This window comes from Silurus aristotelis, assembly GCF_946808225.1.
Source record: "Silurus aristotelis genome assembly, chromosome: 5".
In the NCBI taxonomy this organism is placed as follows: Eukaryota; Metazoa; Chordata; class Actinopteri; order Siluriformes; family Siluridae; genus Silurus; species Silurus aristotelis.
Genome location: NC_139578.1, coordinates 3,674,489 through 3,686,555, shown reverse-complemented (window position 1 = coordinate 3,686,555; position 12,067 = coordinate 3,674,489). Strand labels below are relative to the sequence as shown.

General features: G+C 40.3%; 1 protein-coding gene across 2 annotated transcripts in view; it reads left to right on the top strand.

Annotated features, from left to right (window-relative positions):
* Nucleotides 1-210: 210 nt before the first annotated feature.
* Nucleotides 211-12,067, top strand: part of cdh24b (cadherin 24, type 2b) — a 150,044-nt gene continuing 138,187 nt past the window's right edge. The window contains exon 1 of one of the 2 annotated variants that reach the window (XM_083541609.1): nt 211-484. The gene's annotated coding sequence lies outside the window, so the exon portion shown is untranslated. Of the gene's footprint in view, nt 485-957; nt 1,189-12,067 lie in introns of those variants that run through there. The other variant, XM_083541610.1, reaches the window with a different exon arrangement.

Here is a 12,067-nt window from a genome sequence, read left to right as displayed (position 1 = left end):
TATGTCGTGGAGCCCAAAATGTCTTAGTGATGAGTCAGTTTAAAACATAATAATAATAATAATAATAATAATAATAATAATAATAATAATAATAATAATAGGTGCAGTCTATATTATAGTAGATGGTAATGGCAGTTATATTATATAGCATTTATTCAAGAGATGGTTATCCTGATCATTAGGATAAAGCCCTAGGGAGACTGAATTACTGAGAGAGAGGGAGAGAGAGAGAGAGAGAGAGAGAGAGAGAGAGAGAGAGAGAGAGAGAGGGAGGACGTGATGAGGGATTTTAAGACGGTGGCTTTATTATTTGGAAGAGAGGTTGAGATGGAGGGAGGGAGAAAGAGGAAAGGATAGAAAGAGAGAGGGAGGGAGGGAGGGAGAGAGAAAGATGCGATAACACCGTTTTGTCCTGTTCAGACTCCACTCCGTCCTGTCACTGAACACCGGCAGGTTCACGTCGCAGGAAAGAAAGTCCACAAAGGTAAAATACAAAACAATTGGAAAATATGATGCATGATAGAGAGAGAGAGAGAGAGAGAGAGAGAGAGAGAGAGAGCGCGTATATGTGTGTGCATGCATACACTATATATATATATATATATATATATATATATATATATATATATATATATATATATATATATATATATATATATATATATATATATTCTTTTATGCTTGATTGTCCTGTGTTTTTATTTTGTATTTTTTTTTATTCTGGCACGAGAACGACCTCGTTTCATCCTGCTGACTGCACACACATTCACGCACGTGAGAGCTTTCTCTGTGTGTGTGTGTGTGTGTGTGTGTGTGTAGGTAGGTTGTGATTATTTTGAACACTTGTCAAAAGTAAAGACGATTCCTCTTTGCCCGGGTGCTCGTGCATGCGAATAAGTGGGGAAAGTCCTTGCAAGGAGCGCGCGCGCATCTCGGTCAGTCAGTCGGTCGGTCAGTCAGTACGCGAGCGAGAGAGCGGGCGCATGCCAAACACACACACACACACACACCCCAAAATATAGGAGCTGGGTCGGCGCGTGCACAGAGAGCGGATCGGCGCGCGCCTTGGTGAGACGACGGCCTCCCGTTAGAAATCGAAAACGATCTGGGTGACGGAAAGCGGGACGCCTTGACGCACGCGCAGGAGTCCACGAGCGCGTTTTTCAGACGGCGCGGCGGGACTCGAGGGTAACGTTTTACGCGTGCGTGCGCGTGTGTGTGTGTGAGTGCATGCCTTGTTATTAGGAGATCGATTGTGGAAATCGATAGGTCAGCCACCTGTCGCCCTTGGCTTTTTTTTTTTGTTTATCTTGATGGCACGCGACGCGTCTTCCTTCAAGAAAGAAATGTTCCTTCAAGGGAGTAATCGCGTCTGGGTAATGAGATGTTGAGTACGCGCGTGCCACTGAGGACATAATATGGACTCACCTCCTTCTTTCTAAGCTTGATGTCTGCGCGTGTGCGTTCATGTGCATACATGAGCAAAGTCATTAACATTTAAATCACTGGTTTCCATCCATTCATAGATCCATCAATGCATCTATCCATCTGGTCATGCATGCATGCATACATCAATACATCCATCCATCCATCTATCCACCTGCCATTCATTCATCCATTCACGCATACATCCTTCCATGCATGCATGCATTTATCCATCCATTCATATCATCCATCCATCTATCCAATTTTCCATGCACACCTCCATCAATGTATTAATTCATCCATCCACCTCTTAATGCATCCATCCTTTAATGCATCCATCCATCAATCTATCAATACAGCTATACAGTACATCTATGCATAAATTCAACCATCAATCTATCAATACAGCTATACAGTACATCTATGCATAAATTCATCCATCAATCTATCCATCCATCCATCCAATTATACATTCATCAATGCATCTATTTTATACATACATACATGCATACATACATACATACATATATACATGTATCCACCTGCCATTCATCCATTCATCAATCCATTCACACATCCATCCTTCCATGCATGCATGCATTTATCCATCCATCTATCGAATTTTCCATGCACACCTCCATCAGTTTATTAATTCATCCATCCATTCATCCATCCACCTCTTATAGCAGCCATGCATCAATGCATGGGAAATTGCAAAGCACAAACCCCAAGCAAACGGAGATTAATTCCCATGCTATGTACCAGGCAATTCAGGTCACATCATACTTCTCAATTCTTTTGGCTTCAACAAGTAAATATTGACCTTGTAATTTTTTTTTTATCATTTATTTATTTATATATTTGTTATAGCTACGAGCCTGTAACGGCGGCGAGCACGTAATAGTTTACACCCATGAGCGCTCGTATCAGATTTATTCCCGTTGATGTTGAAATAGATATGACACTGTGATTTAGGGGAGTTGATGCCGCCGACGAAATTGCTCCGGTGAAGCATTAGGATGGGGTGTGTGTGTGTGTGTGTGTGTGTGTGTGTGTGTGTGTGTGTGTGTATGTCTGTGTGGTCACACTGACAGTGAAAGACTCAAGTTCTTTTTGCTATGGACACTGTTGTAAATTTCAAAAGAGACTGGGAAAACAGAGAGAGAAAGGGTAAGGGATAAAGAGAACAAGAGATGTATAGAGTGAAACATCTAGATGAACATGTCTGGGTTAGTGGTCTTGGAAAACAACTTAGAGGTGGATTCAGAAAAGAATTTCCAATGGATCATGGTGATATCTCATGTTGGTGGTTCTTTGGAAACTTTTTTTATTTTTATTCAGAATATCACTTCTTTTTCTTTTTCGCTCAGGAATATAATTTCCAATGGATCCTGTTGATATCTCAAGGTAGTGGTTCTCCAGAGACTATAAAAAAAAATCCCCTTTTCAATCCAAAATAAGAAGCACAGTGACCCAGATAACTTCTGAAATATAATTTGTGTGATTCCGAATATTTAATACATGAATATAAATGATTGACGTTCATGCTTGCGTTCTTTGAAGAAAACCTGGTTGATTTGAAAAAGAATTTCCAGAGACTATAATCCAAAACAACCCAGAATAAGAAGCCTGGAGACCCAGAGAACTACAGAAATATATTATATGTATCCTTAAGAATATCTTCTCAACAATATGCAAAGCTGATGGACCACCATGGGGTAACAAAAGAAACTCGGCAATCCGATATATATATAATTTCATTCTAGTTTTCATCCCTGAGATGCTTTATGGGGGGTTTATTTCTAATAAATTTATTTCTAATCTGAATATCATCATAGTGGATGATTCGGTTCCGAAGCACGTGGCTGGCTTCTCTGAGACGCTTACCGTCTAACAGCGTTCATGTTAAGCTGTGTGATTCAAGCCTTAAAAGGAAAAAAAAACAAAACACTGCTTTGGATTCAAAGCATGCTGTGAGTGGGAGGCGAGGCGCGAGAGCCAAGCGTGGGTGAGCAGCTTCGTGGGTTGGTGTGTACCTTGGCTATGAAGCTGAGGGAGTTTTTTTTTCAGCCGGACTTTTAAAATCTAGTGATGATGCGAGGAGACTGAGCAGGTGGAGCACAGTTGACCACGATGACGTCGGTATTCCTCACAGGGACACGTCAGAAAAGGGGTACGTGGGTGATGACAGAGGACGCTACCGGGAGGACTTGGTACCTTTTTGCCTGCGTGGTCATGGGGTACTTCAAACCTCCCTTACGCATAGATCATTGTCATCAACTCAACTTTTAGTTTCAACCTCCGCAGCCTCGCTCCGAGTACTTTCCAGATTTTAAATCGTGTTACGTGCCGAATTAACGGACGACAACGACGGAATAATAGCAGCACAGCTCCTACAGAAAAAGACGCCCCGTTTTTTTTTTCTCTACAAGTCTTTTTTGGCAAAGACGCTGCCTGTCGCAGACAGATTTACACACTCCACTGCTGAAAATCTCCGCTTAAATTGCCACCGTGCAAAACGACATGCCATGCCACATTTGAGATCTGAAAATGCCATTTTGGGGTCTGCCTCGCCGGACTGGCACGTCATGAGATGCCCCCCGACTCCATCCTGTTTATGGGCTGTCACGTTCGCAGTGCGCCGCAGTCCAGAAAGTTGAGACGGATTGGAATAGAAAAACGTTTTATTATTTTTATTCACCAATAGCCGAACGTGACGCTGTCAAATTCTCAAATCTGATTGGCCTATTATTATTATTATTATTATTATTATTATTATTATTATTATTATTATTATCATTATTCTATATATTTTTTACGGGTAGCACCAGACAGCAGGAATTCATATGATATCGGTGATAACTATAAAGGGTCCACTATAAAGTTCGACTCTTATGTCAGTTAGGGGTCCATTAGAGGTCGACCAACACGGGTTTTTCTCCAGCCGATGGCGATATTTAGAAATCAGGGCAGCCAATGGCTGATTGAACAACACAAGCCTCTCCAATCAGTGCACTTTTTGGGAGGTTTTGGTACATGTGCCTACATGTAGTTACTGCCATTCTCTAAATGTTTTTCTCATTCTCTCTTCAAAAGTAGCATCATATTTAACCGATGAAATATATAAGGCTAGATTAAGAAAACAAAGGATAAGAACTTAAAGCCCGGGAAACACAAAGCTAGTTTTTCCGGTGTGTTCCAAACTGTTGGCTCTAGTCGGAGAGTGTCAGCATTTTTTTTTTTTGGATAATTCTTTACGCCGAATCGGAGGCGGAGCTTGTCTGCGGGACGGAGAACCCCTATTGGCTATTCACTTTATTTGGCATTTGCCAAAAACAGATTGCTGCCACCTGCTGGTATGGGAAAATGATGTTCTCTCACTCGAGCATAAAACGTACATGTATCAGATGCGCCTGCCTAATAATCGTCATAATTCGCAGCACAATTGACCGATGCTGATCAATTAAAAAATGGCAAAATTTTTTATGATTGATCGGTTGACTTCTAGAATCGATGCCCCATTCTTCTGAGAACTTACTTTACTGATTTGAAAAGAATTTCCAATACACATCATTATTATCTATCAGTGTGAGGGTTCTCTAGAGACTCTAGTTATTAAAATGATAATTAATTTCTTATAGGTTACATTTGACAGGATTTGACGCCCTTTTTTTCCCAAGCAAGGGTTAAGGGCCTTCCTCAAGGGCCCTGCAGTGTTATCTTGCAATTTCGTAAACTCGCATCATTATGGTCAGAAGTCCACCGCTGACCTACCAATTCTCTGTTTCTTGTTTAGAGTTGGTTATAGTCAGTAATTATTCGGTTTTACAATTCAAATCTCTCTCTCACACACACACACACACACACACACACACACACACACACACACACACACACACACACAAACTCCAAACCCAATAATAATAAGATTTATGGCTCCATTGAACTGCCTAAGTATTAATATTTAATTAGATCCATTCAGAAAATCTGCCTATTTGAGAAATAGTTTGGCACCACTATTTGATAAGACATAACCTCTAGTTTTCTGGGAAGACGTTCCACCAGATTCCCGAGTGTATTTGGTGGAGATTAGGGTGTGAGGCGAGGAGGCGCGATCAGCGTTCGCATTCATCCAAAAGCTCTATAGGTTTATACATTTACAGCAGAAGATCTTCAACACCAACCCATGGAGAAACCATACATTCATGGAACTGGCTTTGTGCACAAAGGTATTGTCATGCTGTAGCAGGATTGGATCTCTTAGTTGAAATACAGGGAAAATTTCCTGCTGGTGCATCAATTCCAAGTTTGCGCTTTCAGTTTGATGAAGAACCAAATATGGCTGGAAAAATCAGGGGTCTCATAACCTGGCTGCGTTTTTTTTTTCTTTTTCTATAACAGTGCAATCTGTCTGGTTTCATTTCCAAATTGTGCTGCTATGACCTATTTTGCATCTAAAAACAATGTTTCACCTTAGCCACCCCACACACACACACACACACACACACACACACACACACACACACACACACACACACACACACACACTCAAATACCTCATACAGTCCCGATTACAATGCATGCTGCCCATCACCAATCACTTACTCTCATTTCAATTTGAGGCGGAACTGCGGCGGTTTCACTTTGCCGTACCTACATCATTACACCCACATCACACACCAAGCTGTTCTGTTTGCCTTCGGTTTTGAAAGCTTTGAAGATTCCCCACCCCCCCTCTTCTTCTTCTTCTTCCTCTTCTTCATCTTCATGCCTAAAGGAGTCACTACATCAGCGTGCATCTGCATGCATGACTGAGATGCACGGCGTTCGGTTTATCAAAGTTCCCAGCTTGCCGATCTGGGCTCGAGATTTCTCTTTCATGTGAAAGAAAACACGATTACGCACCATTTCTTTTTTTTTTCTTTTTTTTTTCTTTTTTTTTTTTTTGAGATAGAGAGCAGCAAAAGGAAGCTTCAAAAAGAATTATTAATAAATAAAACAAGAAACACAGGTAACCTGTAGTATTTCTAATACTTGTGCTAATACCTAAATAGACTCATGCAAACTAGCCGTCGTTAGCTTGTCGAAGAAGTTACCGTTTAACAAGAAGAATCGTCCACTACAAAAATATCCTCATGAAGCTACACTATATTTCCAAAAATATTGGATCACCTGTTCATGATCTTCTAATTTCCTCCACTCTTTTGGGAAGATGTTCCACTAGATTTTGGAGTGTGCTTATGGATATTTGTGTTTATCAGCCACAAGTGTATTATGAAAGGCAGGTACTGATGTAGGTGAGGAGACCTGGGGTGCAGACAGCGTTCACATTCATCCCAAAGGTGTTCAGTAGGGATACAGCAGACCACTCAAGATCTTCCTCTCCAAAGCATGTAAACCAGATCTTCAAGGATTCCACTTTGTGCACAGGGACATCACCATGCTGGAACAGGTTTGAGGTTCAAGTGAATGAAAATTGTATTAAAGCGCATCTAAAGATTTAAAGAACAATTGAGTGCCCCCAGATTTGTGGTAACAGTTTGGAGAAGAACCACATATAGCAGGAAAGATCAGGTGACCCAATACTTTTGGAAATATAGTGTATCTTCATGAGAATTGTCATGCTGGAACAGGTCTGGGTCTTTGAGTTTCTTCCAAAAGCAGAGTCCAAAAAGGTAAAGTGTAGAAATAGGGTATTTAATACATGGTTTTAATGGAATACTTTGAATTAGCGATCGCTAATCTAGTAAATTAACACATTAGCAAAAACACGTCGGCGTGTTCCAAAAGCACAGAATTACTGTATACATCCCTATATACTTAAAAGGGTTTGACCAGAGTTATTTCCATCAGGTGCTCGTTCACTTTCCGTAATGTGAAGAGTTCAAATTCTCCCTAGGAACATGTGGAAATTATTTTCGAGTTGAACCGACAAATACGTCATCGTTTTGAAAAACGATCTCCTTTTTCAGTCAACACTACAATGTGAAAAAGCAAAGTCGCGAATAGAAAAAAAAGAAAGATAGAAAATGCTCTGTCGGTGTGGACGAAAAGCTTGTATGTAGGATGTAAGATGATTCCTAGTAGCATGTATAAAATAGATTTTAGTTGGACCGCGTCATGTGACTACAAATAACAGAACGTTCACCATCTGATGGCGTCAAACGTCACAACAATGAGAAATCCGATACCAAAGTCTCGGATACAACGATCGTCAGATGCAGAAGTTCCGAAATCCGATGCAGCTAAACGTCGTGGTGTATTGCTGCTTTATGTATTACATAATACACTATATTTCCAAAAGTATTGGGTCATCTGACCTTTCCTGCTATATGTGGTTCTTCTTCAAACTGTTTTCACAAATCTGGGGGCACTCAATTGTACAGGACGTCTTTAGATGGCGCTATAATAAAATGTTGCATTCACTTAAACTTGGAAACCCAAACCTGCTCCAGCATGGTGATGCCCCTGTGCACAAAGTAAGTTCCGAAGATCTGGTTTACATGCTTTGGAGTGGAAGATCTTGAGTGGTCTCACAAACATGGCGTTCCTTGCGAAATGAGAAACCGTTTGGATTAAGCGTTCTCTCACTACAGGAAACTCTCACCTTAGAAAGGTCAGTTGATTCACCTAACTCTAGGTGAAAAATGAATTGAATTGAATGGAACCCTTAAGCCTCAAATGGAAACCCATCCACATGTAAATGGACGTTTAGGTTATATTGGAGTTCAAGACTAAAGCCCTGCTGCATCATTCTGTTTAGTTAAGGTGATGGATGAATCTCACAAAAGGTGTAGGAAACATCTCAAGAATTCAAATCCCAAAATTGCCACAATACCATTGTGGGGCACTTAAGCAAGACCCCTCAACCGCACAGCTGTATGAATGAGAACCACCCTGGATAAAGAAATCAGCCAAATGTTTTTAATGCATTTGTATAGATTTTACGGCTTCAGGCATAAATTGTTCCTTTTTAACGAAATACCTTGGAATCAGCACTTCCAGTGTTTTTAAGCAAGAACCTAATGTGTTAGTGTATGGAAATACATAAATATGAAAAAAAAAAATTTATAAAAAAAAAAAAAAAATCAATAATGTTAATGCATGAAAAAATTAGGGATAAATAGAGTTCAATATTATAAATTATATAATTTTTTTATTTTTTTTTTATTGATCAACCGTATTTTTAAAGGAATTTATTTCTGATCATTTATTTATAATTTTTTGAAATTCTTTTAATTTATCTTTATTTATCTTTATATTCTTTTTTTAATCAATCAATTAATTATTTATATTTAATTTTTTTTTTCTTATAATAATATATATAAAATAATTATTTAATGAATAATAAAAAGTCATGTGACGGTCAATCAGCCGTTCCAACTTTTGGGAAATGTTTAAAAAACGATAGTCCGGACACGAATTCGCTTTTAGACCAAAACGCCGTTTCCAGATTCGTCCGAATGACTGTAGACGTCGCCTAAGTGTTGCACTTCACAACCCGAAGCAGGCTCCTAATTGCGTGAGGATACTCTCCAGAGTAGGGCCTTGTGTGTGTGTGTTTGTGTGCCGTTGTGTGTGTGCGTCGGAGGGGTTGGTGGTGTAGTGAGGGTGCGGGGCGAGTGTATTCCAGGTTCATCAAGAGCGTAATTAATAGAGTACGGTTCAGTTATCGTGCGCACCATTGCGGCGCTGGCTTCTACTCGAGGAAGGCTTTTGATGAATGGGCAATTAGAGAGAGCCCCCTTCCGCCTGGTGGCTGAGTGATCTCTTTTTAATAGCGCTCTTGTTTCTTTGATAAAACGCAAAATGAATCATCAATACAGGCAAAAAGAATGCTGAGCTTGTGCTATATATATTTTTTCTTCCTTTTCGTAATACAGTGTTACAAAGTGCGGGTATATGTGTGCATAAGAGAGAGAGGAAGAAAGTAAAAGAGAGGGTTGCCAGGTTCTTATTGGGCTGGTGCGCATGATTGCGTTTATAGTGGATTTCACAGACTAATCGATAGTTAGGCAATTTGATTCTGAGTGTCTCTACACTACAATCAAACTTTCTCACTGAGGTTGCAGGGGTTGAGATTTGAACAGCAACACGATTGGCTCATTCATATCACGTTTATATTAATGCGGAACGCTCGTCAAGTATGCACCAATTGAGATTGTTTCTTTGCTAAAAACTCGTTCGTCGTGACTTGTATACATGTACAGGTGATCGGCTTTATAGGCACAAAAAACAAAACATTTAATCAATTATGTAGATTTTCATAAGTAGATATAAAGAAGGAGTCTTCAGTTTCAGTGCTTTGGAAGGGTTTTTCCACCACAGGAAAGTCTTCAGGACAGTTCAGAACAATGGTTCGGTATTTTTCCTAAATCCAGACGTCCTGACGTGCCCTAATTTCTCAAAAGTGTCTTCCTTAGCGGTCCTCGAACTCTTTTTGCTGATGTAATAATACAAGTCAGAAAGGGAGCAATTTTTCAATCCTGTTTCTTGGGGTTTTTTTTAGGCACAGAGGGTCATATTTTACGCGTAATTAATGCCAGTTGCACCGATTCTAAACAGCCCAAATCCATTTAAATTCGTCATGCTGCCTCTTCTCGGAAATATAAGCTCGTATTTGAATTGAAGCGCTGGAACAAACACGGCCGAATGCACGAGCCAGCTGGTCCATCTGCACACTGCAGTCCTCCATTGCTCTGGCCACGTGCTTCACTTCAGAGCCGGTAGCCAGAAATATGACGAGTTACAGGACGAGTGGACACGTGCAGGGAGAGACTCGAGCCCTGGGTTCGGGGGCTCTGGCAGACATGCCGACAGAGCAACAGTCAAAGTGACGCCGTGCGGAAGGGTGGTGTTAACAGGCAATGGCTGTGCTGGCTTGCTTCCAGTGGATGATTTATGGCAAGAAAGAGGCACTGCTATTATGTCTTCGGTTTGTTATTGGGTACCCTGGCATCAGCTTGGCAATCGGAAGTGAATTGTTTACGATAAACACTCGAAACGCCGCAGTGAATTTCAACGCAAGCTCTCTTTCCTCGCTACGGGACGCGATTCGTCTGAATGATCAGAGCCTCCAATCTTTGTGGAATCAGCTTAATCGCCTTTTCAGGGCTTCATTGTTTGCTGTGTAGAAGTGTTTCTGTTTGTGTGTGTGTGTGTGTGTGTGTGTGTGTGTGTGTGTGTGTGTGTGTGTGTGTGTGTGTGTGTGTGTGTGTTCCTTTCAGCCTAATGGCTACTAAAGAGAAGGGGAAGTCCCATGCTGTCCACTGGAATTTGAAGTTATTTTGTTTTTGAATCTTTGTGGCAAAGGTTTGCGATTTATTAGAAGTACATTTTTAGTTAGCATATCAGCAATATATTATTCTCATTGACCAGTCACTGATCACTTCCCAACCAAACACTATTCTCCACAATTTCCAACAAATCATTACTGATTTTTGATTACTATTGTTTCCAGTTAACAATCAATGATTGCTATTGAACTCAGTGGGCAATCATTATTCGCCACAATCACCAACAACCAATCACCGATCACCACCATTCCCAATGAAAAGTCAATATGACTAATCATTAAACAATGATTAATAATAAATGACTAATCCCCTTTGATGAATCATAGAACACTGTTGTAACCAATAACCAATCATTGATCACTATTGCTTTTAAATGACTAATCCCTGAGCACCATTGTTCCCAATGGCCAATCATTGAATCATTATCGCTACCAGTAACTAATCATTAATCACCATTGTTTCTGATGACCAATCCATGAACATAGTTGTTTTCAGTGACAATCATTTAAACCCCAATGTTAAACTTTTGGCCAATCAATAAACCTTAATGTTACTAATAATCAGTCACTTATCGCCATTGTTTCTAATGACCAATCCCTGAACTTCATTGTTTTCACTGACCAACCATTAAACTCCAGTATTTCCAGTGACCAATCATTGAAAACAATGGTGTTTAATGACTGGTCAAATGGAAACAATTACTTTAAGGGATTGGTCATTAGGAACAATGGCGAAAAGTAATTGGTTTTTAGTAAAAATGATGCTCACTGGGTGATCAGGGACTGGCCACTGATGACAATGGTGTTTACTTATTGGTCAATGGGAACACTGTTGAATAGGGACTAGACATGGTATCAATAATGTTGAATAATTGGTCAGGTAGCTTTCATTTAAAACAATGCCGTTCAGTGACTTCAAATGGAACAATGGTGTTAAGGGATTCATGATTGGTAGCAATGATGTTCAGTGATTGGTCACTGGAAGCGCTGGTGATCAGGGACTAGTCGCTCAGAACAATGGTTCCCAGTGACCAACCACTGAACATCATGGTTACCAATGGCTAGTCTCTGATCACAAGTGTTCCAAGTGACCAATCAGTGGACACGATTGTTATCAGTGGCTAGTCCCTGATCACCGGTGTTCCCATTGAACACCATTGTTACCAATGATGAAATCCTCAACACCATTGGTCCTAATGTTCAATCAGTGAACAGCATCGCTACCAACGACTATTAGCTAGTGTTTCCAATGACCAATCATTCAACACCATTGTTACCAATAACTAATTCCTGAACACCAGTGTTCCCAGTGACCAATCGTTGTGCACCATTGTTACCAATAACAAA